General features: G+C 41.4%; 1 long non-coding RNA gene across 2 annotated transcripts in view; it reads right to left on the bottom strand.

Annotated features, from left to right (window-relative positions):
- Positions 1-2,260: 2,260 nt before the first annotated feature.
- The window catches only part of LOC140848925 (uncharacterized), a 34,048-nt gene continuing 29,399 nt past the window's right edge, over positions 2,261-6,909 (bottom strand). The window contains exon 4 of one of the 2 annotated variants that reach the window (XR_012130233.1): positions 2,261-2,637. This is a non-coding gene — a long non-coding RNA (uncharacterized lncRNA). Of the gene's footprint in view, positions 2,638-4,659; positions 6,552-6,909 lie in introns of those variants that run through there. The other variant, XR_012130232.1, reaches the window with a different exon arrangement.

The following is a 6,909-nucleotide window of genomic DNA, read 5'->3' as shown; positions in this document are numbered from 1 at the left end:
GCTTAATTTATTGTGGCCAAAGATATAATCTACGTGTTTTCAACCCTTTGAAATTTGTTGAGAATTTATTATTATTTATGCACAAAATCTTAGAGATATCATATCTTTTTCATGAATTAAGACACTTAACATTGTGAAAGGACCCTCTTCTTTCTCCTTTCTTTTCTCCTGTCATATTTTCTCCCCTCCTGCTTCTTTCCTCCCTCTCTTCCCTTTTCTCCTTTCACATACTATTCATACATTGCTTGACAAAGCAAAAAGAAATTGCCTATTTACTTTCCAAAAAAAATTTAATACAACTGTTCCAAAAAAAAAATGTAATGATTCACAAGAGCCAGGCCCAGCTCATTAAAAACAAAGAAAGCCAACTTATATCTCATATGAGTCTGTTGGGGGTTGTGTTCATTCTTCTTGGTTCTTGTCCCCACCACAACAAAGAATTGAAAGGCAGAGACACGGTAGCAAAGCAGAATGAAAGTTTTATTTGAATACACTCCAAGGGAGAGCAGGCCAGAGTCAAGGGAGGCAAAGGCAGGCTGCTAAACATGGGGTTTCTGGCAAGGCAGAGAAGTGCTTGACTGACTTCCTTTGGCCTTGAGGGCTTGATCTGATTGGAGGATTAAAGACATGGACTGCGCTCTGACATTGTTATCCGGGAAATTTATATCATGTGGGGAGTGCTTGTGCCCTTCAAGTCACTCTGGGTCTCTGTGGCTTTATTTAACTGATCCTCTGAGTCATCTCTGGCTCTCTGACTTTATCCGATTAACGTCCTGAGTTCTTGGTGGGCCCCACCCTCTTTTAATCTCTCTCATATCTGTCTTTCTGCCTAACAAGTCCACATGATGGGTAAGTTCGTGTAGAGGTAACTTGCTGAACGTGAGACAGGGACTGTGGGTTTAGACAGAATAGGATGAAGGCCTCCAGAAAAAGCAAGGCATGATAACTACAGTCAGCAATGTAACTATATGCAAGGAAGCCCCCTCCCAAAACTCCAGGTTAAACATTAAGCTCAAGTCATTCTTCAGTGAGATCAGTTAATATTCCCCAGATAAAGGAAAGTAGCCCATGTTTTTATTATGTTAATCATTTGTAATCATGTGTAAAATTCACTTTAGTATGCTAAAAGACCCAGGCCTATGTACTGTTTTTCCTCCTTGAGACCTGATCAGGTGATTTGCAACCTGGGCAATTAATAATGGCCAGCAAGCCCAACCATAAACAATATAGTAAAAGCGAGAAAGATTCCATCTTAGATTGCCTTTTAAACTCTTTAGCAAGCAGACAATAACTCAGCCCACCTTGAGGGGAGGGGAGGCAGTCTTGATTGATGATTGATATGCTCCCAGACAAAAAAAGCTATTATTCTGGGAAAGAAATCTGCAGTAAATTTCTTATGTTAATTTTGTAGAATTACCTGGAGGACTGATGAGAAAAGGGACTTAATGTTTCGTCAAGGATGAAATGTGGACTTATTTCTGAAATGAACATTTAATTCCATTGGTTTATTTGTCTTTCCCTATGTGAGTACCAGGTATTTTAAAAATTACTATGGTTATACTAAGTCCATACTCCTAAACCCTTTATCACATTCCCCAAAATCCTCAACTGCCTATAAAATCCCTAGACAACTCACAACAATGCACAACAGGCTCTCTTGTACCCTTCTCGTGTGAGCCAGGAGATCTGTCTTCTCACTTTATCTCTAAACAAAAGCCTCTCCCTGGCTTTCCTACCTTGAGTGTTTGCCAAGTTCATTCTTCAACTCCATGAACAAGAACCCTGGCATCAATAGGAGTGGTTTACCATGACACACAATACTTTATGGTTGCTAACATGTCTGCTAACCACATAATTTCTTCATTTACCGATTTGGCAGGAGAAATCACTTTACATGATCTGTCCTAGCATAACAATTTTTCTGTTAATTTGGCTTAGGCTTTTCCATCCCACTGCAGTTTCTGTATTATACTGAACTTCATTCTTGGCTAATGGATTCTTCCCTAGCACTGAAATGCAGTGACACGTAATTGTGGTTTCAATGCTAGGTAATGGCTTATCTAGCTTTTTGCTGTTCCTATTTGTTACTATATTGGTTCCCCTTGAATGTTCTAGATGTTATTTCTTTGTTGGGGTTAGATATTTCAAATTTCTCATCCAACTCTTCTTCCTTTCGTTATCTATGGTATATACTCTAGATATACTCAGATATAGATGTAAGATAAATTTTAGCCGAAATAAGGAGGTGAAGAGAGGCAACAAAGGGCCAGGTAGTTTATTTGAGTGCAACTCCCAGGTGATATTCCACGGTCTGGGTATTACAGGCCGGGGAAGTCACACCCAGTCAGGGAGGTGGGGGCTTATAAGGGATTAGGAGGGGGAGGAGTGGGCAAGTTATTCTAGGGGGCGTGGAGAGGTATGATTGGCTAAAGGTGACATAATAGACAACTAGAAACGTTTTTTCCTTCCAAGAGGGAGCAGGCTGCCATCCAGGTCTTAGTTGGCACATCAGAAGGATGGAATTCAGGAAGAGCTGTCCCCTTTTCATATAAGGCATGGATCTTGGGGTCTGGTCTGTTCTCCTTTTATGGTATCTCTTTCTTCTGTTTGCATGTCCTTGTTTTTCCTTCCTCCAGCCTAACAATAGATATTATGTTAGTTATAGATGCTGTAACTATATTTGTCCAATCACCTCCGTATTAAGGTTAGTGGGGGTTCCTTTGGTGAAAAAAAACTCAACAGTTTTCCTCCTTATGGTGTATGATTGTGGGGTCTTATTAAACATTTCCTCCCTTCCCCAAGATAACAAAGCTGCTCTCCTATATTTTTTTCTGGTGATTTATATATTCCCTTATGCTTTTAATTCTTTAAACCTTCTAAGCTCACTTTTTTGTATGGTATGAGGTAGAGATCCCACTTAAGCATTTCCCATGTAATGACCAGTTTTCTTAATGCCATCTCACAAGCAACACATCCTTTCTCCACTTCTCTGTGGTACTGTATTCATCATATGCCAAGTTTCCATATGGGCATGTGGCCCTATTTCTGAAATGAACATTTAATTCCATTGGTTTATTTGTCTTTCCCTATGTGAGTACCAGGTATTTAAAAAATTACTATGGTTATATAGTGTTTCTAATAGGCACAGTCCTCCTCTTTTCCATACTTAAAGAACAACTTTTGATATTCACAAACTTTTATTCTTCCACATCCTAAGTTTGCTGAAGTCCCCTAAAATTTCTTTTGTAATTTTGATTAAAATTCAATGAAATAATATTGTAAGCTGAAACTCCCTAGTTCAGCCACTCTGTGGTCACTGATCTTTCTACATAATGTAAGCCCTGCAGGCTCTCAAGGTCTTTTGGATGTGTTTTTTAGTCCAAAGCCTTAATTCTGGAGTGAGAAATTAACTTACACTTACTGGGTTCTGTAGCTACAGGTATCTGAACATCTGTTTCACTCTGGAGGTAGGTATTTCAATACATAAGCTGTCAATCTCAGAAAGGCAGACCTCTATCTCTAGGAACAAATATCCTAAAAATGTGACCATGGAGAGGTGCCTTCCAAGATATTTTGCTCTATTCCAAATAGAGTTGGCCTGTCATGAAATTTTGCAGCAGCCCCACCTGCCTTCCATGCCCACCTTTGGTACAGATCTTTAGCATCTGTTTCCCATTCAGGTGCTCCTCCTCCCACTCCTCGTACTCTTGGTCTTTCTTGCCCTTGTCAGTTGGCTCTCAGGGAGTCATCTGAGACTCATCCAGGTAAAGGGGTAAATGATTCATAGGCATAATGACTTTCTTTCCCAGTAATACTTGCATTGGAACAGAAACCTCATTCTCAAACTAAAAATACGGATCTGCAAGGTGGGCAGTGATCCCTCCTAAAGCTCCTAAAACTGTAATTCACATTCCATTTTTGCACAATCTCAGATTTAGAGCTAAGGAAAGGATGCCAGCAAAAACCAAACCTCTGGCTGGCTAAACCTGCTATTAATCGTTAAAATGTACTGTCACCAAGTTGCCTGCAGTGACTACAAAACTCAGTGTAATTGTCCCACTCCTCCAGGCCCAACAGGCTAGCTTTGCTGTGAGAACCTCAGTGAATGGTGTGAAGGCTGTCACCCCTTTCCTCTCTACTCTATACCTTCTGCAGAAGAATGAGGAGGGGTCTGAGCACAGAGGAGATTTCCAGAAGACTGCATGGCCCACCCCAGCACATCCTGGCCTCCTGGCTCAAAGCCCACGTAAGATGTGGGAACTCCTGAGGGTCATGCCCCTGGACTTTTCTTAGGTAATTACAACTGCCTAAAAAAATCCTTCATTGGAAAGGTATCCATCATTCTCAAAAGAAAACATGGTTTTAGTCAGTCTTTCTGAAAAGTAACAAGTCACCAAAGAGGCTCCTTCTAGTTAAATCAGGAAATTCAGAAGAAGTATCACTTGGCTATCACAGCAATTCAACAGTAAAGAATATGATGGTTGTTTTACTTGAATTTTACTCAGAATGATTCAACTTAAGCTTTGAAAAAAAGCTTAGATCAACAACTAACACCTTGTTTCTGACAAGCATGGACTGCACTCTCCAAAGCCCTGTTAGGGTCAGAAAGAGAGTGGAAATGAGGGGCATATGGGGGTATGTCTGGGACCTAAGGGCAGGGAAAAGAGAAGGAGCTACTTTAAAGGAAAAAGGGATTAGAATGCCTAAGAGGTCAGAAGAGATGGTTCTACTCCAGTGGGTATTCAGACTTCTGGGCCTGCTAGACTATGAGAACAGGCAGACTTCCTGGGCTTGGAGCACTCCAGAAAGCAGTAAGCAAATGGTCTTGTTTTTCATCAAACATTTAGTATAATGCTGGAGAATATCTAATACTTTATTGGCCTTAAGCAACAGGAACAGTGTGGGGAAAAATAAAACCCAGAAAACACACCACAGTTACTTTCACCATGGTAATACTTCACCTTTTTTCCCATTAAACATTGAGAGGGAAGCATTTCTCCTGAGTGTTGCTGCCCTTCTTTTCTACCACGTCTGCTCCTGTGATCAGAGAAATCAGCGAAAGCAGTTTGAAGTAGAAAGCAGAGGGCCTGGGAAGCTCATCCCTGTATAACAGACCTCTGGGGAAAACACCAGAAATCAAACATGCTTCGGGGAGGATGGGATTTTCTACCTCCTATCTCCTTTGTTCTTCCTATCATTCTGTTGGTGAGGGTCTTTGAGCGTTACTGCTCTGTGGTTATGCACTGAGAGGCACTCATTGTGACTGGGGAATAGTGTCATGGGTGGGCCCCACTTGAACTCTGAAATCACACACCTTAGCCTTCACACATTTCAGGCAGGAATGGTTGTCCTGGGCCTAACATGCACCTCCAGGGGGTCTTTCTGGGCTGTACCACGAGGCCCTCTCCAACTCTATCCTTGATGTCATTTTTCTAAAATGGTACAGTCATGGCTTTCTGGGTCTTGGCTCCTCCCTGGCCTTGAGGTTTGAGCGACCCAGTCTTTTCTCTCCCAGTGGAAGTCCACCTCTCTCCCAGTGGAAGTCCTTTTTTGAGGCTGGGAAATGCCCTCAGTTCTGCTTGCTTCTTCCAAGACACTCCGTTTGTAAATTCCCTTTCCCTTTTTCTCTCTTCCAAATATGTTCTATGTTCTCTCATGGGTTTAGGTTTTGTGAAACCCTTGGAAACTGTTGCTTTGGGCCCTGCTACAGACTTCTCTAAAAGCAATGAAACACAGAGCCAGCTATCTGTTTGAAAGAGAGAGAGAAAAGGAGAAAATTTAGGGAAGGGGGGAAAAAAACCCCTCAAAAGTGGAAGTTTAAATATATACACTTTCAAGTACATAGATATTTGTAGGTGCTCTAATCCCCCAAACTATAACAACATAAAGAAATAAAACTTTGGGTACTTGGAAAGTAGATATTTATAGATAGATAGGACTTCTGGGGTTCTATATATGCAGTTGTCCCCAAGTGAATATACAACTACCCCTGAGGACAATGTCCTGGGATATTTGGTTTCTGACTAATATTTCCAGCCATTACCCAGAGAGTTGATCTCTTTTTATTCTTGACTTCCTCCATCTCTTTGTGTTTTCCTAATAGGATGTTTTGGTGGATCAGATTTTCTTAACCTCGTCCTTCTACTGGCTTTGGCTTATTTGCCTTGAATCTCTTCTTACAAACTTTCACAAACCTTACAAAAGGCTTGTAAATTTCTTACAAACTTGCTTCTTTGTAAAATGAATTTTAAACTCTCCCTCTCCCTCTCCTCCTCCTTCTTTCTGTCCTCTGTCCTGCCTGCTATCCTGTGTCTTCGTCTCTCAAGGTCTATAAGGGGTATCCAGCTCTTTAAAAAAAACCTCTTTGCTGCCCTCCAGTGGATATCTGCTAATAAGCGGCGGGGTCCTCAGTGTTAATGAAGACTGCCTGGAGAAATGGCTAAGGAAATTTGGTGGGATTATCACGTGGCTCCCAGCAATGGGCCCCTTGTAGGTCTCTCTCTCTCTCTCTGGCAGTAGCCTGGATACTGATCCGCCGTCTCCACGTGTTGCTTTAAAAAAAAAAAAAAAAAAAGGTGGTGGGGCAGGGGGCACCTGGGAATCACTCTGGGCTGCTGCTTCTGTGCCCCCGCCCCACCACTTTCTTTTTTAATCCCCAGCACAGGGAAAAAATTTTTTTATTATAAAAGCAGCACGTTTATTCGTACATACTTGAGGAAAAGCAGTTAGTGAAAGAAAGACAGTAAAAGTCACCTTGAATGTCAACATATTGTCCTGCGGTTGACAGCTTGCATGGCATTATCCTCTGTGTACATACACCTCTGAAGAATTGTATCCTACTATACAAGTGTTTTTATGCCACTCTTTTCACAGAACAGCATATGACAAACATTTTTCTGTGCTATGAAA

This window comes from Manis javanica, chromosome 4, assembly GCF_040802235.1.
Source record: "Manis javanica isolate MJ-LG chromosome 4, MJ_LKY, whole genome shotgun sequence".
In the NCBI taxonomy this organism is placed as follows: domain Eukaryota; kingdom Metazoa; phylum Chordata; class Mammalia; order Pholidota; family Manidae; genus Manis; species Manis javanica.
Note: the sequence above shows the minus strand (reverse complement) of the source record. Positions and strands in the feature narration are given on the sequence as shown.